At 43.4% G+C, this 23,953-nt stretch overlaps 14 pseudogenes; all 14 read left to right on the forward strand.

Annotated features, from left to right (window-relative positions):
- The first annotated feature begins 472 nt into the window (after positions 1 to 472).
- On the forward strand, positions 473 to 737 carry LOC130330171 (U2 spliceosomal RNA; annotated as a pseudogene).
- Positions 738 to 2,196: 1,459 nt separating this feature from the next.
- LOC130330204 (U2 spliceosomal RNA) lies at positions 2,197 to 2,460 on the forward strand (annotated as a pseudogene).
- A 1,468-nt stretch (positions 2,461 to 3,928) lies between these two features.
- On the forward strand, positions 3,929 to 4,192 carry LOC130330205 (U2 spliceosomal RNA; annotated as a pseudogene).
- A 1,472-nt stretch (positions 4,193 to 5,664) lies between these two features.
- On the forward strand, positions 5,665 to 5,928 carry LOC130330125 (U2 spliceosomal RNA; annotated as a pseudogene).
- A 1,458-nt stretch (positions 5,929 to 7,386) lies between these two features.
- On the forward strand, positions 7,387 to 7,651 carry LOC130330173 (U2 spliceosomal RNA; annotated as a pseudogene).
- Positions 7,652 to 9,112: 1,461 nt separating this feature from the next.
- Positions 9,113 to 9,378, forward strand: LOC130330182 (U2 spliceosomal RNA; annotated as a pseudogene).
- Positions 9,379 to 10,837: 1,459 nt separating this feature from the next.
- LOC130330126 (U2 spliceosomal RNA) lies at positions 10,838 to 11,101 on the forward strand (annotated as a pseudogene).
- A 1,463-nt stretch (positions 11,102 to 12,564) lies between these two features.
- On the forward strand, positions 12,565 to 12,828 carry LOC130330127 (U2 spliceosomal RNA; annotated as a pseudogene).
- A 1,476-nt stretch (positions 12,829 to 14,304) lies between these two features.
- Positions 14,305 to 14,568, forward strand: LOC130330128 (U2 spliceosomal RNA; annotated as a pseudogene).
- A 1,473-nt stretch (positions 14,569 to 16,041) lies between these two features.
- LOC130330174 (U2 spliceosomal RNA) lies at positions 16,042 to 16,306 on the forward strand (annotated as a pseudogene).
- Positions 16,307 to 17,761: 1,455 nt separating this feature from the next.
- LOC130330130 (U2 spliceosomal RNA) lies at positions 17,762 to 18,025 on the forward strand (annotated as a pseudogene).
- Positions 18,026 to 19,501: 1,476 nt separating this feature from the next.
- LOC130330183 (U2 spliceosomal RNA) lies at positions 19,502 to 19,767 on the forward strand (annotated as a pseudogene).
- Positions 19,768 to 21,233: 1,466 nt separating this feature from the next.
- Positions 21,234 to 21,497, forward strand: LOC130330131 (U2 spliceosomal RNA; annotated as a pseudogene).
- A 1,476-nt stretch (positions 21,498 to 22,973) lies between these two features.
- On the forward strand, positions 22,974 to 23,237 carry LOC130330133 (U2 spliceosomal RNA; annotated as a pseudogene).
- Positions 23,238 to 23,953: the final 716 nt, after the last annotated feature.

The raw sequence follows: 23,953 nt of genomic DNA on the forward strand, positions 1-23,953 counted from the left end.
TCACCCGGATTCAGCAAATACCAGAGTCCAAAATGATGCAGGTTTATACTGTTAATTTTCAGTTTATCGTTACAGTTGGTGTTATTCCATGTCGGAAGGGACGCAGCTACAGCCAGTGGGGTAACTAGAGACAGGCAGGCAGCTATGTGCAACAAAGGTAGGCGTGTTGTTTTCATATGCAGATCTGAAATATTGTCTTATATGCAAGAGGAGGAGTGATGGGGGTTCAGGCAAAAGCCAGGCTATGGATTGCATTGCTAAATGCTCCATCAGAGTGCAATGGTCGCCTGTCCTTTTTTTAAGTGATGATGTGGGTTTAGCCTGTGCTGTATGTATGTATGTATGGGTGGCTGACTGCCACCCACCCAGAGAGTGTATGGGAGTCTGGTTGGCTGCCAGCCTTCCTTCCATTCCTATGAGTAATGTGAGTGCTCATGAAGGGGACATGGTTGGGTCCACCCCTTTCCCGGTTATCCCCTCTAGGCCTTTTGGCTTAGATCAAGTGTAAAAAAAGAAAGGATCTTGCGACAGATCGCATCCTGAGGCACGTTTTTTTTTTGTGTGAATACTTGCACTTGGGTGACTTGTGAGCACATACTGATACATACGTTCCCTATCTGGGGACCATAAATTAAATGGATTTTTGAGAAAGGGAGCTGATTTGGAAGCTTGCTTCTGTCGCCCTATGCATTGACCCGATGTGGCAGTATCTTCGGGTAGTGAACAGTGCACCACCCCATTCCAGTGTTAAACAAGAAAGATTCTCATTTAATCCTCCGTGGGTGAGAATTTGAGTTTGAGAATTGGAGACCAAAATGATGAGTTGCACTGACTGGTTTATGAACGTCTATTCATTTAGCGTTTTAATGACCATGTTTGCACACTGATTGGTGTAAAAAAAATTAAATAAAACTAAATAATAATAATCTAGCACACCTGTGCAGGTTTGACATGACATGACAGGTAGCTGTCTTGTGGGTGGTGCTGAATCCTGTTAAATGACATGAGGGTCTCATGCCTATACACAAGGGTGTGTCATTGCTGTTGCTTGACCATGCATTGGTTTCTGTGGTCAGTGAATGATAAAAACAAAATTTACCATCCATTGATGGATGGGAAATCCGCCATGAGGCATTTGTTTTTAGAAACTGCTGCTCACAACCAATGTTGCAATGGAGTGTCTCCATCTGCTGGTGGTATTGGAAAGGCATTAGTGCTATGACAGGGTCTGAAGAAGAAGAAGAAGAATACGGAAAAAAATATATATAAAAAGAAAAAGAGAGAGAGAGAGAGAGAGACTGACTTAGTGAGCGAGTGAGTGAGAGAGTGAGAGTGAGTGAGAGTGAATGAGTGAGTGAGTGAGTGAGTGAGTGAGAACAAATGAGTTAAAGCAAGTGAGTGAGAGAGATCGAATGAATGAAAGTCTGAATGACAGAAAGAAAAAAGGATGAAGAAAGAAGCATGAAGAAAAAAAAATGTATATGGAGTTGCTGACATGAGTGCAATCTACAAAGCCGTTGAGGCTGATCCTCATGGGAGGATTATTGCACCAGGACCCTTAGCACTTTTAAAATGCCATTCAATGCCACGGGCTAGATGTAAACTGCAGATGACCATGTTGTGGTAGTTACCATGGATACCCAAGTGATGTGTGAGCTAACACATAGGCCCAACAGATTCCAAGAAGGCCAGAATCACCAGCGGCACCACCATCGATTGTCAGGTCACCCGGATTCAGCAAATACCAGAGTCCAAAATGATGCAGGTTTATACTGTTAATTTTCAGTTTATCGTTACAGTTGGTGTTATTCCATGTCGGAAGGGACGCAGCTACAGCCAGTGGGGTAACTAGAGACAGGCAGGCAGCTATGTGCAACAAAGGTAGGCGTGTTGTTTTCATATGCAGATCTGAAATATTGTCTTATATGCAAGAGGAGGAGTGATGGGGGTTCAGGCAAAAGCCAGGCTATGGATTGCATTGCTAAATGCTCCATCAGAGTGCAATGGTCGCCTGTCCTTTTTTTAAGTGATGATGTGGGTTTAGCCTGTGCTGTATGTATGTATGTATGGGTGGCTGACTGCCACCCACCCAGAGAGTGTATGGGAGTCTGGTTGGCTGCCAGCCTTCCTTCCATTCCTATGCGTAATGTGAGTGCTCATGAAGGGGACATGGTTGGGTCCACCCCTTTCCCGGTTATCCCCTCTAGGCCTTTTGGCTTAGATCAAGTGTAAAAAAAGAAAGGATCTTGCGACAGATCGCATCCTGAGGCACGTTTTTTTTTGTGTGAATACTTGCACTTGGGTGACTTGTGAGCACATACTGATACATACGTTCCCTACCTGGGGACCATAAATTAAATGGATTTTTGAGAAAGGGAGCTGATTTGGAAGCTTGCTTCTGTCGCCCTATGCATTGACCCGATGTGGCAGTATCTTCGGGTAGTGAACAGTGCACCACCCCATTCCAGTGTTAAACAAGAAAGATTCTCATTTAATCCTCCGTGGGTGAGAATTTGAGTTTGAGAATTGGAGACCAAAATGATGAGTTGCACTGACTGGTTTATGAACGTCTATTCATTTAGCGTTTTAATGACCATGTTTGCACACTGATTGGTGTAAAAAAATAAAATAAAACTAAATAATAATAATCTAGCACACCTGTGCAGGTTTGACATGACATGACAGGTAGCTGTCTTGTGGGTGGTGCTGAATCCTGTTAAATGACATGAGGGTCTCATGCCTATACACAAGAGTGTGTCATTGCTGTTGCTTGACCATGCATTGGTTTCTGTGGTCAGTGAATGATAAAAACAAAATTTACCATCCATTGATGGATGGGAAATCCGCCATGAGGCATTTGTTTTTAGAAACTGCTGCTCACAACCAATATTGCAATGGAGTGTCTCCATCTGCTGGTGGTATTGGAAAGGCATTAGTGCTATGACAGGGTCTGAAGAAGAAGAAGAAGAAGAAGAAGACGGAAAAAAATATATATAAAAAGAAAGAGAGAGAGAGAGAGAGACTGACTTAGTGAGCGAGTGAGTGAGAGAGTGAGAGTGAGTGAGAGTGAATGAGTGAGTGAGTGATTGAGTGAGTGAGTGAGTGAGAACAAATGAGTTAAAGCAAGTGAGTGAGAGAGATCGAATGAATGAAAGTCTGAATGACAGAAAGAAAAAAGGATGAAGAAAGAAGCATGAAGAAAAAAAAATGTATATGGAGTTGCTGACATGAGTGCAATCTACAAAGCCGTTGAGGCTGATCCTCATGGGAGGATTATTGCACCAGGACCCTTAGCACTTTTAAAATGCCATTCAATGCCACGGGCTAGATGTAAACTGCAGATGACCATGTTGTGGTAGTTACCATGGATACCCAAGTGATGTGTGAGCTAACACATAGGCCCAACAGATTCCAAGAAGGCCAGAATCACCAGCGGCACCACCATCGATTGTCAGGTCACCCGGATTCAGCAAATACCAGAGTCCAAAATGATGCAGGTTTATACTGTTAATTTTCAGTTTATCGTTACAGTTGGTGTTATTCCATGTCGGAAGGGACGCAGCTACAGCCAGTGGGGTAACTAGAGACAGGCAGGCAGCTATGTGCAACAAAGGTAGGCGTGTTGTTTTCATATGCAGATCTGAAATATTGTCTTATATGCAAGAGGAGGAGTGATGGGGGTTCAGGCAAAAGCCAGGCTATGGATTGCATTGCTAAATGCTCCATCAGAGTGCAATGGTCGCCTGTCCTTTTTTTAAGTGATGATGTGGGTTTAGCCTGTGCTGTATGTATGTATGTATGGGTGGCTGACTGCCACCCACCCAGAGAGTGTATGGGAGTCTGGTTGGCTGCCAGCCTTCCTTCCATTCCTATGCGTAATGTGAGTGCTCATGAAGGGGACATGGTTGGGTCCACCCCTTTCCCGGTTATCCCCTCTAGGCCTTTTGGCTTAGATCAAGTGTAAAAAAAGAAAGGATCTTGCGACAGATCGCATCCTGAGGCACGTTTTTTTTTGTGTGAATACTTGCACTTGGGTGACTTGTGAGCACATACTGATACATACGTTCCCTACCTGGGGACCATAAATTAAATGGATTTTTGAGAAAGGGAGCTGATTTGGAAGCTTGCTTCTGTCGCCCTATGCATTGACCCGATGTGGCAGTATCTTCGGGTAGTGAACAGTGCACCACCCCATTCCAGTGTTAAACAAGAAAGATTCTCATTTAATCCTCCGTGGGTGAGAATTTGAGTTTGAGAATTGGAGACCAAAATGATGAGTTGCACTGACTGGTTTATGAACGTCTATTCATTTAGCGTTTTAATGACCATGTTTGCACACTGATTGGTGTAAAAAAATAAAATAAAACTAAATAATAATAATCTAGCACACCTGTGCAGGTTTGACATGACATGACAGGTAGCTGTCTTGTGGGTGGTGCTGAATCCTGTTAAATGACATGAGGGTCTCATGCCTATACACAAGAGTGTGTCATTGCTGTTGCTTGACCATGCATTGGTTTCTGTGGTCAGTGAATGATAAAAACAAAATTTACCATCCATTGATGGATGGGAAATCCGCCATGAGGCATTTGTTTTTAGAAACTGCTGCTCACAACCAATATTGCAATGGAGTGTCTCCATCTGCTGGTGGTATTGGAAAGGCATTAGTGCTATGACAGGGTCTGAAGAAGAAGAAGAAGAAGACGGAAAAAAATATATATAAAAAGAAAAAGAGAGAGAGAGAGAGAGAGAGACTGACTTAGTGAGCGAGTGAGTGAGAGAGTGAGAGTGAGTGAGAGTGAATGAGTGAGTGAGTGATTGAGTGAGTGAGTGAGTGAGTGAGAACAAATGAGTTAAAGCAAGTGAGTGAGAGAGATCGAATGAATGAAAGTCTGAATGACAGAAAGAAAAAAGGATGAAGAAAGAAGCATGAAGAAAAAAAAATGTATATGGAGTTGCTGACATGAGTGCAATCTACAAAGCCGTTGAGGCTGATCCTCATGGGAGGATTATTGCACCAGGACCCTTAGCACTTTTAAAATGCCATTCAATGCCACGGGCTAGATGTAAACTGCAGATGACCATGTTGTGGTAGTTACCATGGATACCCAAGTAATGTGTGAGCTAACACATAGGCCCAACAGATTCCAAGAAGGCCAGAATCACCAGCGGCACCACCATCGATTGTCAGGTCACCCGGATTCAGCAAATACCAGAGTCCAAAATGATGCAGGTTTATACTGTTAATTTTCAGTTTATCGTTACAGTTGGTGTTATTCCATGTCGGAAGGGACGCAGCTACAGCCAGTGGGGTAACTAGAGACAGGCAGGCAGCTATGTGCAACAAAGGTAGGCGTGTTGTTTTCATATGCAGATCTGAAATATTGTCTTATATGCAAGAGGAGGAGTGATGGGGGTTCAGGCAAAAGCCAGGCTATGGATTGCATTGCTAAATGCTCCATCAGAGTGCAATGGTCGCCTGTCCTTTTTTTAAGTGATGATGTGGGTTTAGCCTGTGCTGTATGTATGTATGTATGGGTGGCTGACTGCCACCCACCCAGAGAGTGTATGGGAGTCTGGTTGGCTGCCAGCCTTCCTTCCATTCCTATGAGTAATGTGAGTGCTCATGAATGGGACATGGTTGGGTCCACCCCTTTCCCGGTTATCCCCTCTAGGCCTTTTGGCTTAGATCAAGTGTAAAAAAAGAAAGGATCTTGCGACAGATCGCATCCTGAGGCACGTTTTTTTTTGTGTGAATACTTGCACTTGGGTGACTTGTGAGCACATACTGATACATACGTTCCCTATCTGGGGACCATAAATTAAATGGATTTTTGAGAAAGGGAGCTGATTTGGAAGCTTGCTTCTGTCGCCCTATGCATTGACCCGATGTGGCAGTATCTTCGGGTAGTGAACAGTGCACCACCCCATTCCAGTGTTAAACAAGAAAGATTCTCATTTAATCCTCCGTGGGTGAGAATTTGAGTTTGAGAATTGGAGACCAAAATGATGAGTTGCACTGACTGGTTTATGAACGTCTATTCATTTAGCGTTTTAATGACCATGTTTGCACACTGATTGGTGTAAAAAAATAAAATAAAACTAAATAATAATAATCTAGCACACCTGTGCAGGTTTGACATGACATGACAGGTAGCTGTCTTGTGGGTGGTGCTGAATCCTGTTAAATGACATGAGGGTCTCATGCCTATACACAAGGGTGTGTCATTGCTGTTGCTTGACCATGCATTGGTTTCTGTGGTCAGTGAATGATAAAAACAAAATTTACCATCCATTGATGGATGGGAAATCCGCCATGAGGCATTTTTTTTTAGAAACTGCTGCTCACAACCAATGTTGCAATGGAGTGTCTCCATCTGCTGGTGGTATTGGAAAGGCATTAGTGCTATGACAGGGTCTGAAGAAGAAGAAGAAGAAGACGGAAAAAAATATATATAAAAAGAAAAAGAGAGAGAGAGACTGACTTAGTGAGCGAGTGAGTGAGAGAGTGAGAGTGAGTGAGAGTGAATGAGTGAGTGAGTGATTGAGTGAGTGAGTGAGTGAGTGAGAACAAATGAGTTAAAGCAAGTGAGTGAGAGAGATCGAATGAATGAAAGTCTGAATGACAGAAAGAAAAAAGGATGAAGAAAGAAGCATGAAGAAAAAAAAATGTATATGGAGTTGCTGACATGAGTGCAATCTACAAAGCCGTTGAGGCTGATCCTCATGGGAGGATTATTGCACCAGGACCCTTAGCACTTTTAAAATGCCATTCAATGCCACGGGCTAGATGTAAACTGCAGATGACCATGTTGTGGTAGTTACCATGGATACCCAAGTGATGTGTGAGCTAACACATAGGCCCAACAGATTCCAAGAAGGCCAGAATCACCAGCGGCACCACCATCGATTGTCAGGTCACCCGGATTCAGCAAATACCAGAGTCCAAAATGATGCAGGTTTATACTGTTAATTTTCAGTTTATCGTTACAGTTGGTGTTATTCCATGTCGGAAGGGACGCAGCTACAGCCAGTGGGGTAACTAGAGACAGGCAGGCAGCTATGTGCAACAAAGGTAGGCGTGTTGTTTTCATATGCAGATCTGAAATATTGTCTTATATGCAAGAGGAGGAGTGATGGGGGTTCAGGCAAAAGCCAGGCTATGGATTGCATTGCTAAATGCTCCATCAGAGTGCAATGGTCGCCTGTCCTTTTTTTAAGTGATGATGTGGGTTTAGCCTGTGCTGTATGTATGTATGGGTGGCTGACTGCCACCCACCCAGAAAGTGTATGGGAGGCTGGTTGGCTGCCAGCCTTCCTTCCATTCCTATGAGTAATGTGAGTGCTCATGAAGGGGACATGGTTGGGTCCACCCCTTTCCCGGTTATCCCCTCTAGGCCTTTTGGCTTAGATCAAGTGTAAAAAAAGAAAGGATCTTGCGACAGATCGCATCCTGAGGCACGTTTTTTTTTTGTGTGAATACTTGCACTTGGGTGACTTGTGAGCACATACTGATACATACGTTCCCTATCTGGGGACCATAAATTAAATGGATTTTTGAGAAAGGGAGCTGATTTGGAAGCTTGCTTCTGTCGCCCTATGCATTGACCCGATGTGGCAGTATCTTCGGGTAGTGAACAGTGCACCACCCCATTCCAGTGTTAAACAAGAAAGATTCTCATTTAATCCTCCGTGGGTGAGAATTTGAGTTTGAGAATTGGAGACCAAAATGATGAGTTGCACTGACTGGTTTATGAACGTCTATTCATTTAGCGTTTTAATGACCATGTTTGCACACTGATTGGTGTAAAAAAATAAAATAAAACTAAATAATAATAATCTAGCACACCTGTGCAGGTTTGACATGACATGACAGGTAGCTGTCTTGTGGGTGGTGCTGAATCCTGTTAAATGACATGAGGGTCTCATGCCTATACACAAGGGTGTGTCATTGCTGTTGCTTGACCATGCATTGGTTTCTGTGGTCAGTGAATGATAAAAACAAAATTTACCATCCATTGATGGATGGGAAATCCGCCATGAGGCATTTGTTTTTAGAAACTGCTGCTCACAACCAATGTTGCAATGGAGTGTCTCCATCTGCTGGTGGTATTGGAAAGGCATTAGTGCTATGACAGGGTCTGAAGAAGAAGAAGAAGAAGAAGAAGAAGACGGAAAAAAATATATATAAAAAGAAAAAGAGAGAGAGAGAGAGAGAGAGACTGACTTAGTGAGCGAGTGAGTGAGAGAGTGTGAGTGAGTGAGAGTGAATGAGTGAGTGAGTGAGTGAGTGAGAACAAATGAGTTAAAGCAAGTGAGTGAGAGAGATCGAATGAATGAAAGTCTGAATGACAGAAAGAAAAAAGGATGAAGAAAGAAGCATGAAGAAAAAAAAATGTATATGGAGTTGCTGACATGAGTGCAATCTACAAAGCCGTTGAGGCTGATCCTCATGGGAGGATTATTGCACCAGGACCCTTAGCACTTTTAAAATGCCATTCAATGCCACGGGCTAGATGTAAACTGCAGATGACCATGTTGTGGTAGTTACCATGGATACCCAAGTGATGTGTGAGCTAACACATAGGCCCAACAGATTCCAAGAAGGCCAGAATCACCAGCGGCACCACCATCGATTGTCAGGTCACCCGGATTCAGCAAATACCAGAGTCCAAAATGATGCAGGTTTATACTGTTAATTTTCAGTTTATCGTTACAGTTGGTGTTATTCCATGTCGGAAGGGACGCAGCTACAGCCAGTGGGGTAACTAGAGACAGGCAGGCAGCTATGTGCAACAAAGGTAGGCGTGTTGTTTTCATATGCAGATCTGAAATATTGTCTTATATGCAAGAGGAGGAGTGATGGGGGTTCAGGCAAAAGCCAGGCTATGGATTGCATTGCTAAATGCTCCATCAGAGTGCAATGGTCGCCTGTCCTTTTTTTAAGTGATGATGTGGGTTTAGCCTGTGCTGTATGTATGTATGGGTGGCTGACTGCCACCCACCCAGAAAGTGTATGGGAGGCTGGTTGGCTGCCAGCCTTCCTTCCATTCCTATGAGTAATGTGAGTGCTCATGAAGGGGACATGGTTGGGTCCACCCCTTTCCCGGTTATCCCCTCTAGGCCTTTTGGCTTAGATCAAGTGTAAAAAAAGAAAGGATCTTGCGACAGATCGCATCCTGAGGCACGTTTTTTTTTTTGTGTGAATACTTGCACTTGGGTGACTTGTGAGCACATACTGATACATACGTTCCCTATCTGGGGACCATAAATTAAATGGATTTTTGAGAAAGGGAGCTGATTTGGAAGCTTGCTTCTGTCGCCCTATGCATTGACCCGATGTGGCAGTATCTTCGGGTAGTGAACAGTGCACCACCCCATTCCAGTGTTAAACAAGAAAGATTCTCATTTAATCCTCCGTGGGTGAGAATTTGAGTTTGAGAATTGGAGACCAAAATGATGAGTTGCACTGACTGGTTTATGAACGTCTATTCATTTAGCGTTTTAATGACCATGTTTGCACACTGATTGGTGTAAAAAAATAAAATAAAACTAAATAATAATAATCTAGCACACCTGTGCAGGTTTGACATGACATGACAGGTAGCTGTCTTGTGGGTGGTGCTGAATCCTGTTAAATGACATGAGGGTCTCATGCCTATACACAAGGGTGTGTCATTGCTGTTGCTTGACCATGCATTGGTTTCTGTGGTCAGTGAATGATAAAAACAAAATTTACCATCCATTGATGGATGGGAAATCCGCCGTGAGGCATTTGTTTTTAGAAACTGCTGCTCACAACCAATGTTGCAATGGAGTGTCTCCATCTGCTGGTGGTATTGGAAAGGCATTAGTGCTATGACAGGGTCTGAAGAAGAAGAAGAAGAAGAAGAAGAAGACGGAAAAAAATATATATAAAAAGAAAAAGAGAGAGAGAGAGAGAGAGACTGACTTAGTGAGCGAGTGAGTGAGAGAGTGTGAGTGAGTGAGAGTGAATGAGTGAGTGAGTGAGTGAGTGAGAACAAATGAGTTAAAGCAAGTGAGTGAGAGAGATCGAATGAATGAAAGTCTGAATGACAGAAAGAAAAAAGGATGAAGAAAGAAGCATGAAGAAAAAAAAATGTATATGGAGTTGCTGACATGAGTGCAATCTACAAAGCCGTTGAGGCTGATCCTCATGGGAGGATTATTGCACCAGGACCCTTAGCACTTTTAAAATGCCATTCAATGCCACGGGCTAGATGTAAACTGCAGATGACCATGTTGTGGTAGTTACCATGGATACCCAAGTGATGTGTGAGCTAACACATAGGCCCAACAGATTCCAAGAAGGCCAGAATCACCAGCGGCACCACCATCGATTGTCAGGTCACCCGGATTCAGCAAATACCAGAGTCCAAAATGATGCAGGTTTATACTGTTAATTTTCAGTTTATCGTTACAGTTGGTGTTATTCCATGTCGGAAGGGACGCAGCTACAGCCAGTGGGGTAACTAGAGACAGGCAGGCAGCTATGTGCAACAAAGGTAGGCGTGTTGTTTTCATATGCAGATCTGAAATATTGTCTTATATGCAAGAGGAGGAGTGATGGGGGTTCAGGCAAAAGCCAGGCTATGGATTGCATTGCTAAATGCTCCATCAGAGTGCAATGGTCGCCTGTCCTTTTTTTAAGTGATGATGTGGGTTTAGCCTGTGCTGTATGTATGTATGGGTGGCTGACTGCCACCCACCCAGAGAGTGTATGGGAGGCTGGTTGGCTGCCAGCCTTCCTTCCATTCCTATGAGTAATGTGAGTGCTCATGAAGGGGACATGGTTGGGTCCACCCCTTTCCCGGTTATCCCCTCTAGGCCTTTTGGCTTAGATCAAGTGTAAAAAAAGAAAGGATCTTGCGACAGATCGCATCCTGAGGCACGTTTTTTTTTGTGTGAATACTTGCACTTGGGTGACTTGTGAGCACATACTGATACATACGTTCCCTATCTGGGGACCATAAATTAAATGGATTTTTGAGAAAGGGAGCTGATTTGGAAGCTTGCTTCTGTCGCCCTATGCATTGACCCGATGTGGCAGTATCTTCGGGTAGTGAACAGTGCACCACCCCATTCCAGTGTTAAACAAGAAAGATTCTCATTTAATCCTCCGTGGGTGAGAATTTGAGTTTGAGAATTGGAGACCAAAATGATGAGTTGCACTGACTGGTTTATGAACGTCTATTCATTTAGCGTTTTAATGACCATGTTTGCACACTGATTGGTGTAAAAAAATAAAATAAAACTAAATAATAATAATCTAGCACACCTGTGCAGGTTTGACATGACATGACAGGTAGCTGTCTTGTGGGTGGTGCTGAATCCTGTTAAATGACATGAGGGCCTCATGCCTATACACAAGGGTGTGTCATTGCTGTTGCTTGACCATGCATTGGTTTCTGTGGTCAGTGAATGATAAAAACAAAATTTACCATCCATTGATGGATGGGAAATCCGCCATGAGGCATTTGTTTTTAGAAACTGCTGCTCACAACCAATGTTGCAATGGAGTGTCTCCATCTGCTGGTGGTATTGGAAAGGCATTAGTGCTATGACAGGGTCTGAAGAAGAAGAAGAAGAAGAAGACGGAAAAAAATATATATAAAAAGAAAAAGAGAGAGAGAGAGAGAGACTGACTTAGTGAGCGAGTGAGTGAGAGAGTGAGAGTGAGTGAGAGTGAATGAGTGAGTGAGTGATTGAGTGAGTGAGTGAGTGAGAACAAATGAGTTAAAGCAAGTGAGTGAGAGAGATCGAATGAATGAAAGTCTGAATGACAGAAAGAAAAAAGGATGAAGAAAGAAGCATGAAGAAAAAAAAATGTATATGGAGTTGCTGACATGAGTGCAATCTACAAAGCCGTTGAGGCTGATCCTCATGGGAGGATTATTGCACCAGGACCCTTAGCACTTTTAAAATGCCATTCAATGCCACGGGCTAGATGTAAACTGCAGATGACCATGTTGTGGTAGTTACCATGGATACCCAAGTGATGTGTGAGCTAACACATAGGCCCAACAGATTCCAAGAAGGCCAGAATCACCAGCGGCACCACCATCGATTGTCAGGTCACCCGGATTCAGCAAATACCAGAGTCCAAAATGATGCAGGTTTATACTGTTAATTTTCAGTTTATCGTTACAGTTGGTGTTATTCCATGTCGGAAGGGACGCAGCTACAGCCAGTGGGGTAACTAGAGACAGGCAGGCAGCTATGTGCAACAAAGGTAGGCGTGTTGTTTTCATATGCAGATCTGAAATATTGTCTTATATGCAAGAGGAGGAGTGATGGGGGTTCAGGCAAAAGCCAGGCTATGGATTGCATTGCTAAATGCTCCATCAGAGTGCAATGGTCGCCTGTCCTTTTTTTAAGTGATGATGTGGGTTTAGCCTGTGCTGTATGTATGTATGGGTGGCTGACTGCCACCCACCCAGAAAGTGTATGGGAGGCTGGTTGGCTGCCAGCCTTCGTTCCATTCCTATGAGTAATGTGAGTGCTCATGAAGGGGACATGGTTGGGTCCACCCCTTTCCCGGTTATCCCCTCTAGGCCTTTTGGCTTAGATCAAGTGTAAAAAAAGAAAGGATCTTGCGACAGATCGCATCCTGAGGCACGTTTTTTTTTGTGTGAATACTTGCACTTGGGTGACTTGTGAGCACATACTGATACATACGTTCCCTATCTGGGGACCATAAATTAAATGGATTTTTGAGAAAGGGAGCTGATTTGGAAGCTTGCTTCTGTCGCCCTATGCATTGACCCGATGTGGCAGTATCTTCGGGTAGTGAACAGTGCACCACCCCATTCCAGTGTTAAACAAGAAAGATTCTCATTTAATCCTCCGTGGGTGAGAATTTGAGTTTGAGAATTGGAGACCAAAATGATGAGTTGCACTGACTGGTTTATGAACGTCTATTCATTTAGCGTTTTAATGACCATGTTTGCACACTGATTGGTGTAAAAAAATAAAATAAAACTAAATAATAATAATCTAGCACACCTGTGCAGGTTTGACATGACATGACAGGTAGCTGTCTTGTGGGTGGTGCTGAATCCTGTTAAATGACATGAGGGCCTCATGCCTATACACAAGGGTGTGTCATTGCTGTTGCTTGACCATGCATTGGTTTCTGTGGTCAGTGAATGATAAAAACAAAATTTACCATCCATTGATGGATGGGAAATCCGCCATGAGGCATTTGTTTTTAGAAACTGCTGCTCACAACCAATGTTGCAATGGAGTGTCTCCATCTGCTGGTGGTATTGGAAAGGCATTAGTGCTATGACAGGGTCTGAAGAAGAAGAAGAAGAAGAAGAAGAAGAAGACGGAAAAAAATATATATAAAAAGAAAAAGAGAGAGAGAGAGAGAGACTGACTTAGTGAGCGAGTGAGTGAGAGAGTGAGAGTGAGTGAGAGTGAATGAGTGAGTGAGTGATTGAGTGAGTGAGTGAGTGAGAACAAATGAGTTAAAGCAAGTGAGTGAGAGAGATCGAATGAATGAAAGTCTGAATGACAGAAAGAAAAAAGGATGAAGAAAGAAGCATGAAGAAAAAAAAATGTATATGGAGTTGCTGACATGAGTGCAATCTACAAAGCCGTTGAGGCTGATCCTCATGGGAGGATTATTGCACCAGGACCCTTAGCACTTTTAAAATGCCATTCAATGCCACGGGCTAGATGTAAACTGCAGATGACCATGTTGTGGTAGTTACCATGGATACCCAAGTGATGTGTGAGCTAACACATAGGCCCAACAGATTCCAAGAAGGCCAGAATCACCAGCGGCACCACCATCGATTGTCAGGTCACCCGGATTCAGCAAATACCAGAGTCCAAAATGATGCAGGTTTATACTGTTAATTTTCAGTTTATCGTTACAGTTGGTGTTATTCCATGTCGGAAGGGACGCAGCTACAGCCAGTGGGGTAACTAGAGACAGGCAGGCAGCTATGTGCAACAAAGGTAGGCGTGTTGTTTTCATATGCAGATCTGAAATATTGTCTTATATGCAAGAGGAGGAGTGATGGGGGTTCAGGCAAAAGCCAGGCTATGGATTGCATTGCTAAATGCTCCATCAGAGTGCAATGGTCGCCTGTCCTTTTTTTAAGTGATGATGTGGGTTTAGCCTGTGCTGTATGTATGTATGTATGGGTGGCTGACTGCCACCCACCCAGAGAGTGTATGGGAGTCTGGTTGGCTGCCAGCCTTCCTTCCATTCCTATGAGTAATGTGAGTGCTCATGAAGGGGACATGGTTGGGTCCACCCCTTTCCCGGTTATCCCCTCTAGGCCTTTTGGCTTAGATCAAGTGTAAAAAAAGAAAGGATCTTGCGACAGATCGCATCCTGAGGCACGTTTTTTTTTGTGTGAATACTTGCACTTGGGTGACTTGTGAGCACATACTGATACATACGTTCCCTATCTGGGGACCATAAATTAAATGGATTTTTGAGAAAGGGAGCTGATTTGGAAGCTTGCTTCTGTCGCCCTATGCATTGACCCGATGTGGCAGTATCTTCGGGTAGTGAACAGTGCACCACCCCATTCCAGTGTTAAACAAGAAAGATTCTCATTTAATCCTCCGTGGGTGAGAATTTGAGTTTGAGAATTGGAGACCAAAATGATGAGTTGCACTGACTGGTTTATGAACGTCTATTCATTTAGCGTTTTAATGACCATGTTTGCACACTGATTGGTGTAAAAAAATAAAATAAAACTAAATAATAATAATCTAGCACACCTGTGCAGGTTTGACATGACATGACAGGTAGCTGTCTTGTGGGTGGTGCTGAATCCTGTTAAATGACATGAGGGCCTCATGCCTATACACAAGGGTGTGTCATTGCTGTTGCTTGACCATGCATTGGTTTCTGTGGTCAGTGAATGATAAAAACAAAATTTACCATCCATTGATGGATGGGAAATCCGCCATGAGGCATTTGTTTTTAGAAACTGCTGCTCACAACCAATGTTGCAATGGAGTGTCTCCATCTGCTGGTGGTATTGGAAAGGCATTAGTGCTATGACAGGGTCTGAAGAAGAAGAAGAAGAAGAAGAAGAAGACGGAAAAAAATATATATAAAAAGAAAAAGAGAGAGAGAGAGAGAGACTGACTTAGTGAGCGAGTGAGTGAGAGAGTGAGAGTGAGTGAGAGTGAATGAGTGAGTGAGTGATTGAGTGAGTGAGTGAGTGAGAACAAATGAGTTAAAGCAAGTGAGTGAGAGAGATCGAATGAATGAAAGTCTGAATGACAGAAAGAAAAAAGGATGAAGAAAGAAGCATGAAGAAAAAAAAATGTATATGGAGTTGCTGACATGAGTGCAATCTACAAAGCCGTTGAGGCTGATCCTCATGGGAGGATTATTGCACCAGGACCCTTAGCACTTTTAAAATGCCATTCAATGCCACGGGCTAGATGTAAACTGCAGATGACCATGTTGTGGTAGTTACCATGGATACCCAAGTGATGTGTGAGCTAACACATAGGCCCAACAGATTCCAAGAAGGCCAGAATCACCAGCGGCACCACCATCGATTGTCAGGTCACCCGGATTCAGCAAATACCAGAGTCCAAAATGATGCAGGTTTATACTGTTAATTTTCAGTTTATCGTTACAGTTGGTGTTATTCCATGTCGGAAGGGACGCAGCTACAGCCAGTGGGGTAACTAGAGACAGGCAGGCAGCTATGTGCAACAAAGGTAGGCGTGTTGTTTTCATATGCAGATCTGAAATATTGTCTTATATGCAAGAGGAGGAGTGATGGGGGTTCAGGCAAAAGCCAGGCTATGGATTGCATTGCTAAATGCTCCATCAGAGTGCAATGGTCGCCTGTCCTTTTTTTAAGTGATGATGTGGGTTTAGCCTGTGCTGTATGTATGTATGTATGGGTGGCTGACTGCCACCCACCCAGAGAGTGTATGGGAGTCTGGTTGGCTGCCAGCCTTCCTTCCATTCCTATGAGTAATGTGAGTGCTCATGAAGGGGACATGGTTGGGTCCACCCCTTTCCCGGTTATCCCCTCTAGGCCTTTTGGCTTAGATCAAGTGTAAAAAAAGAAAGGATCTTGCGACAGATCGCATCCTGAGGCACGTTTTTTTTTTGTGTGAATACTTGCACTTGGGTGACTTGTGAGCACATACTGATACATACGTTCCCTATCTGGGGACCATAAATTAAATGGATTTTTGAGAAAGGGAGCTGATTTGGAAGCTTGCTTCTGTCGCCCTATGCATTGACCCGATGTGGCAGTATCTTCGGGTAGTGAACAGTGCACCACCCCATTCCAGTGTTAAACAAGAAAGATTCTCATTTAATCCTCCGTGGGTGAGAATTTGAGTTTGAGAATTGGAGACCAAAATGATGAGTTGCACTGACTGGTTTATGAACGTCTATTCATTTAGCGTTTTAATGACCATGTTTGCACACTGATTGGTGTAAAAAAATAAAATAAAACTAAATAATAATAATCTAGCACACCTGTGCAGGTTTGACATGACATGACAGGTAGCTGTCTTGTGGGTGGTGCTGAATCCTGTTAAATGACATGAGGGTCTCATGCCTATACACAAGGGTGTGTCATTGCTGTTGCTTGACCATGCATTGGTTTCTGTGGTCAGTGAATGATAAAAACAAAATTTACCATCCATTGATGGATGGGAAATCCGCCATGAGGCATTTGTTTTTAGAAACTGCTGCTCACAACCAATGTTGCAATGGAGTGTCTCCATCTGCTGGTGGTATTGGAAAGGCATTAGTGCTATGACAGGGTCTGAAGAAGAAGAAGAAGAAGAAGACGGAAAAAAATATATATAAAAAGAAAAAGAGAGAGAGAGAGAGAGACTGACTTAGTGAGCGAGTGAGTGAGAGAGTGAGAGTGAGTGAGAGTGAATGAGTGAGTGAGTGAGTGAGTGAGAACAAATGAGTTAAAGCAAGTGAGTGAGAGAGATCGAATGAATGAAAGTCTGAATGACAGAAAGAAAAAAGGATGAAGAAAGAAGCATGAAGAAAAAAAAATGTATATGGAGTTGCTGACATGAGTGCAATCTACAAAGCCGTTGAGGCTGATCCTCATGGGAGGATTATTGCACCAGGACCCTTAGCACTTTTAAAATGCCATTCAATGCCACGGGCTAGATGTAAACTGCAGATGACCATGTTGTGGTAGTTACCATGGATACCCAAGTGATGTGTGAGCTAACACATAGGCCCAACAGATTCCAAGAAGGCCAGAATCACCAGCGGCACCACCATCGATTGTCAGGTCACCCGGATTCAGCAAATACCAGAGTCCAAAATGATGCAGGTTTATACTGTTAATTTTCAGTTTATCGTTACAGTTGGTGTTATTCCATGTCGGAAGGGACGCAGCTACAGCCAGTGGGGTAACTAGAGACAGGCAGGCAGCTATGTGCAACAAAGGTAGGCGTGTTGTTTTCATATGCAGATCTGAAATATTGTCTTATATGCAAGAGGAGGAGTGATGGGGGTTCAGGCAAAAGCCAGGCTATGGATTGCATTGCTAAATGCTCCATCAGAGTGCAATGGTCGCCTGTCCTTTTTTTAAGTGATGATGTGGGTTTAGCCTGTGCTGTATGTATGTATGTATGGGTGGCTGACTGCCACCCACCCAGAGAGTGTATGGGAGTCTGGTTGGCTGCCAGCCTTCCTTCCATTCCTATGAGTAATGTGAGTGCTCATGAAGGGGACATGGTTGGGTCCACCCCTTTCCCGGTTATCCCCTCTAGGCCTTTTGGCTTAGATCAAGTGTAAAAAAAGAAAGGATCTTGCGACAGATCGCATCCTGAGGCACGTTTTTTTTTGTGTGAATACTTGCACTTGGGTGACTTGTGAGCACATACTGATACATACGTTCCCTATCTGGGGACCATAAATTAAATGGATTTTTGAGAAAGGGAGCTGATTTGGAAGCTTGCTTCTGTCGCCCTATGCATTGACCCGATGTGGCAGTATCTTCGGGTAGTGAACAGTGCACCACCCCATTCCAGTGTTAAACAAGAAAGATTCTCATTTAATCCTCCGTGGGTGAGAATTTGAGTTTGAGAATTGGAGACCAAAATGATGAGTTGCACTGACTGGTTTATGAACGTCTATTCATTTAGCGTTTTAATGACCATGTTTGCACACTGATTGGTGTAAAAAAATAAAATAAAACTAAATAATAATAATCTAGCACACCTGTGCAGGTTTGACATGACATGACAGGTAGCTGTCTTGTGGGTGGTGCTGAATCCTGTTAAATGACATGAGGGTCTCATGCCTATACACAAGGGTGTGTCATTGCTGTTGCTTGACCATGCATTGGTTTCTGTGGTCAGTGAATGATAAAAACAAAATTTACCATCCATTGATGGATGGGAAATCCGCCATGAGGCATTTGTTTTTAGAAACTGCTGCTCACAACCAATGTTGCAATGGAGTGTCTCCATCTGCTGGTGGTATTGGAAAGGCATTAGTGCTATGACAGGGTCTGAAGAAGAAGAAGAAGAAGAAGAAGAAGAAGAAGACGGAAAAAAATATATATAAAAAGAAAAAGAGAGAGAGAGAGACTGACTTAGTGAGCGAGTGAGTGAGAGAGTGAGAGTGAGTGAGAGTGAATGAGTGAGTGAGTGATTGAGTGAGTGAGTGAGTGAGTGAGAACAAATGAGTTAAAGCAAGTGAGTGAGAGAGATCGAATGAAAGAAAGTCTGAATGACAGAAAAGAAAAAAGGATGAAGAAAGAAGCATGAAGAAAAAAAAATGTATATGGAGTTGCTGACATGAGTGCAATCTACAAAGCCGTTGAGGCTGATCCTCATGGGAGGATTATTGCACCAGGACCCTTAGCACTTTTAAAATGCCATTCAATGCCACGGGCTAGATGTAAACTGCAGATGACCATGTTGTGGTAGTTACCATGGATACCCAAGTGATGTGTGAGCTAACACATAGGCCCAACAGATTCCAAGAAGGCCAGAATCACCAGCGGCACCACCATCGATTGTCAGGTCACCCGGATTCAGCAAATACCAGAGTCCAAAATGATGCAGGTTTATACTGTTAATTTTCAGTTTATCGTTACAGTTGGTGTTATTCCATGTCGGAAGGGACGCAGCTACAGCCAGTGGGGTAACTAGAGACAGGCAGGCAGCTATGTGCAACAAAGGTAGGCGTGTTGTTTTCATATGCAGATCTGAAATATTGTCTTATATGCAAGAGGAGGAGTGATGGGGGTTCAGGCAAAAGCCAGGCTATGGATTGCATTGCTAAATGCTCCATCAGAGTGCAATGGTCGCCTGTCCTTTTTTTAAGTGATGATGTGGGTTTAGCCTGTGCTGTATGTATGTATGGGTGGCTGACTGCCACCCACCCAGAAAGTGTATGGGAGGCTGGTTGGCTGCCAGCCTTCCTTCCATTCCTATGAGTAATGTGAGTGCTCATGAAGGGGACATGGTTGGGTCCACCCCTTTCCCGGTTATCCCCTCTAGGCCTTTTGGCTTAGATCAAGTGTAAAAAAAGAAAGGATCTTGCGACAGATCGCATCCTGAGGCACGTTTTTTTTTTTGTGTGAATACTTGCACTTGGGTGACTTGTGAGCACATACTGATACATACGTTCCCTATCTGGGGACCATAAATTAAATGGATTTTTGAGAAAGGGAGCTGATTTGGAAGCTTGCTTCTGTCGCCCTATGCATTGACCCGATGTGGCAGTATCTTCGGGTAGTGAACAGTGCACCACCCCATTCCAGTGTTAAACAAGAAAGATTCTCATTTAATCCTCCGTGGGTGAGAATTTGAGTTTGAGAATTGGAGACCAAAATGATGAGTTGCACTGACTGGTTTATGAACGTCTATTCATTTAGCGTTTTAATGACCATGTTTGCACACTGATTGGTGTAAAAAAATAAAATAAAACTAAATAATAATAATCTAGCACACCTGTGCAGGTTTGACATGACATGACAGGTAGCTGTCTTGTGGGTGGTGCTGAATCCTGTTAAATGACATGAGGGTCTCATGCCTATACACAAGGGTGTGTCATTGCTGTTGCTTGACCATGCATTGGTTTCTGTGGTCAGTGAATGATAAAAACAAAATTTACCATCCATTGATGGATGGGAAATCCGCCATGAGGCATTTGTTTTTAGAAACTGCTGCTCACAACCAATGTTGCAATGGAGTGTCTCCATCTGCTGGTGGTATTGGAAAGGCATTAGTGCTATGACAGGGTCTGAAGAAGAAGAAGAAGAAGAAGAAGACGGAAAAAAATATATATAAAAAGAAAAAGAGAGAGAGAGAGACTGACTTAGTGAGCGAGTGAGTGAGAGAGTGAGAGTGAGTGAGAGTGAATGAGTGAGTGAGTGATTGAGTGAGTGAGTGAGTGAGTGAGAACAAATGAGTTAAAGCAAGTGAGTGAGAGAGATCGAATGAATGAAAGTCTGAATGACAGAAAGAAAAAAGGATGAAGAAAGAAGCATGAAGAAAAAAAAATGTATATGGAGTTGCTGACATGAGTGCAATCTACAAAGCCGTTGAGGCTGATCCTCATGGGAGGATTATTGCACCAGGACCCTTAGCACTTTTAAAATGCCATTCAATGCCACGGGCTAGATGTAAACTGCAGATGACCATGTTGTGGTAGTTACCATGGATACCCAAGTGATGTGTGAGCTAACACATAGGCCCAACAGATTCCAAGAAGGCCAGAATCACCAGCGGCACCACCATCGATTGTCAGGTCACCCGGATTCAGCAAATACCAGAGTCCAAAATGATGCAGGTTTATACTGTTAATTTTCAGTTTATCGTTACAGTTGGTGTTATTCCATGTCGGAAGGGACGCAGCTACAGCCAGTGGGGTAACTAGAGACAGGCAGGCAGCTATGTGCAACAAAGGTAGGCGTGTTGTTTTCATATGCAGATCTGAAATATTGTCTTATATGCAAGAGGAGGAGTGATGGGGGTTCAGGCAAAAGCCAGGCTATGGATTGCATTGCTAAATGCTCCATCAGAGTGCAATGGTCGCCTGTCCTTTTTTTAAGTGATGATGTGGGTTTAGCCTGTGCTGTATGTATGTATGGGTGGCTGACTGCCACCCACCCAGAAAGTGTATGGGAGGCTGGTTGGCTGCCAGCCTTCCTTCCATTCCTATGAGTAATGTGAGTGCTCATGAAGGGGACATGGTTGGGTCCACCCCTTTCCCGGTTATCCCCTCTAGGCCTTTTGGCTTAGATCAAGTGTAAAAAAAGAAAGGATCTTGCGACAGATCGCATCCTGAGGCACGTTTTTTTTTGTGTGAATACTTGCACTTGGGTGACTTGTGAGCACATACTGATACATACGTTCCCTATCTGGGGACCATAAATTAAATGGATTTTTGAGAAAGGGAGCTGATTTGGAAGCTTGCTTCTGTCGCCCTATGCATTGACCCGATGTGGCAGTATCTTCGGGTAGTGAACAGTGCACCACCCCATTCCAGTGTTAAACAAGAAAGATTCTCATTTAATCCTCCGTGGGTGAGAATTTGAGTTTGAGAATTGGAGACCAAAATGATGAGTTGCACTGACTGGTTTTTGAACGTCTATTCATTTAGCGTTTTAATGACCATGTTTGCACACTGATTGGTGTAAAAAAATAAAATAAAACTAAATAATAATAATCTAGCACACCTGTGCAGGTTTGACATGACATGACAGGTAGCTGTCTTGTGGGTGGTGCTGAATCCTGTTAAATGACATGAGGGTCTCATGCCTATACACAAGGGTGTGTCATTGCTGTTGCTTGACCATGCATTGGTTTCTGTGGTCAGTGAATGATAAAAACAAAATTTACCATCCATTGATGGATGGGAAATCCGCCATGAGGCATTTGTTTTTAGAAACTGCTGCTCACAACCAATGTTGCAATGGAGTGTCTCCATCTGCTGGTGGTATTGGAAAGGCATTAGTGCTATGACAGGGTCTGAAGAAGAAGAAGAAGAAGAAGAAGAAGAAGACGGAAAAAAATATATATAAAAAGAAAAAGAGAGAGAGAGAGAGAGACTGACTTAGTGAGCGAGTGAGTGAGAGAGTGAGAGTGAGTGAGAGTGAATGAGTGAGTGAGTGATTGAGTGAGTGAGTGAGTGAGTGAGAACAAATGAGTTAAAGCAAGTGAGTGAGAGAGATCGAATGAATGAAAGTCTGAATGACAGAAAGAAAAAAGGATGAAGAAAGAAGCATGAAGAAAAAAAAATGTATATGGAGTTGCTGACATGAGTGCAATCTACAAAGCCGTTGAGGCTGATCCTCATGGGAGGATTATTGCACCAGGACCCTTAGCACTTTTAAAATGCCATTCAATGCCACGGGCTAGATGTAAACTGCAGATGACCATGTTGTGGTAGTTACCATGGATACCCAAGTGATGTGTGAGCTAACACATAGGCCCAACAGATTCCAAGAAGGCCAGAATCACCAGCGGCACCACCATCGATTGTCAGGTCACCCGGATTCAGCAAATACCAGAGTCCAAAATGATGCAGGTTTATACTGTTAATTTTCAGTTTATCGTTACAGTTGGTGTTATTCCATGTCGGAAGGGACGCAGCTACAGCCAGTGGGGTAACTAGAGACAGGCAGGCAGCTATGTGCAACAAAGGTAGGCGTGTTGTTTTCATATGCAGATCTGAAATATTGTCTTATATGCAAGAGGAGGAGTGATGGGGGTTCAGGCAAAAGCCAGGCTATGGATTGCATTGCTAAATGCTCCATCAGAGTGCAATGGTCGCCTGTCCTTTTTTTAAGTGATGATGTGGGTTTAGCCTGTGCTGTATGTATGTATGGGTGGCTGACTGCCACCCACCCAGAAAGTGTATGGGAGGCTGGTTGGCTGCCAGCCTTCCTTCCATTCCTATGAGTAATGTGAGTGCTCATGAAGGGGACATGGTTGGGTCCACCCCTTTCCCGGTTATCCCCTCTAGGCCTTTTGGCTTAGATCAAGTGTAAAAAAAGAAAGGATCTTGCGACAGATCGCATCCTGAGGCACGTTTTTTTTTGTGTGAATACTTGCACTTGGGTGACTTGTGAGCACATACTGATACATACGTTCCCTATCTGGGGACCATAAATTAAATGGATTTTTGAGAAAGGGAGCTGATTTGGAAGCTTGCTTCTGTCGCCCTATGCATTGACCCGATGTGGCAGTATCTTCGGGTAGTGAACAGTGCACCACCCCATTCCAGTGTTAAACAAGAAAGATTCTCATTTAATCCTCCGTGGGTGAGAATTTGAGTTTGAGAATTGGAGACCAAAATGATGAGTTGCACTGACTGGTTTATGAACGTCTATTCATTTAGCGTTTTAATGACCATGTTTGCACACTGATTGGTGTAAAAAAATAAAATAAAACTAAATAATAATAATCTAGCACACCTGTGCAGGTTTGACATGACATGACAGGTAGCTGTCTTGTGGGTGGTGCTGAATCCTGTTAAATGACATGAGGGTCTCATGCCTATACACAAGGGTGTGTCATTGCTGTTGCTTGACCATGCATTGGTTTCTGTGGTCAGTGAATGATAAAAACAAAATTTACCATCCATTGATGGATGGGAAATCCGCCATGAGGCATTTGTTTTTAGAAACTGCTGCTCACAACCAATGTTGCAATGGAGTGTCTCCATCTGCTGGTGGTATTGGAAAGGCATTAGTGCTATGACAGGGTCTGAAGAAGAAGAAGAAGAAGAAGAAGAAGAAGACGGAAAAAAATATATATAAAAAGAAAAAGAGAGAGAGAGAGAGACTGACTTAGTGAGCGAGTGAGTGAGAGTGAGTGAGAGTGAATGAGTGAGTGAGTGATTGAGTGAGTGAGTGAGTGAGTGAGAACAAATGAGTTAAAGCAAGTGAGTGAGAGAGATCGAATGAATGAAAGTCTGAATGACAGAAAGAAA

The sequence above is a fragment of the Hyla sarda genome, unplaced genomic scaffold (assembly GCF_029499605.1).
Source record: "Hyla sarda isolate aHylSar1 unplaced genomic scaffold, aHylSar1.hap1 scaffold_330, whole genome shotgun sequence".
NCBI classification, from domain to species: Eukaryota; Metazoa; Chordata; class Amphibia; order Anura; family Hylidae; genus Hyla; species Hyla sarda.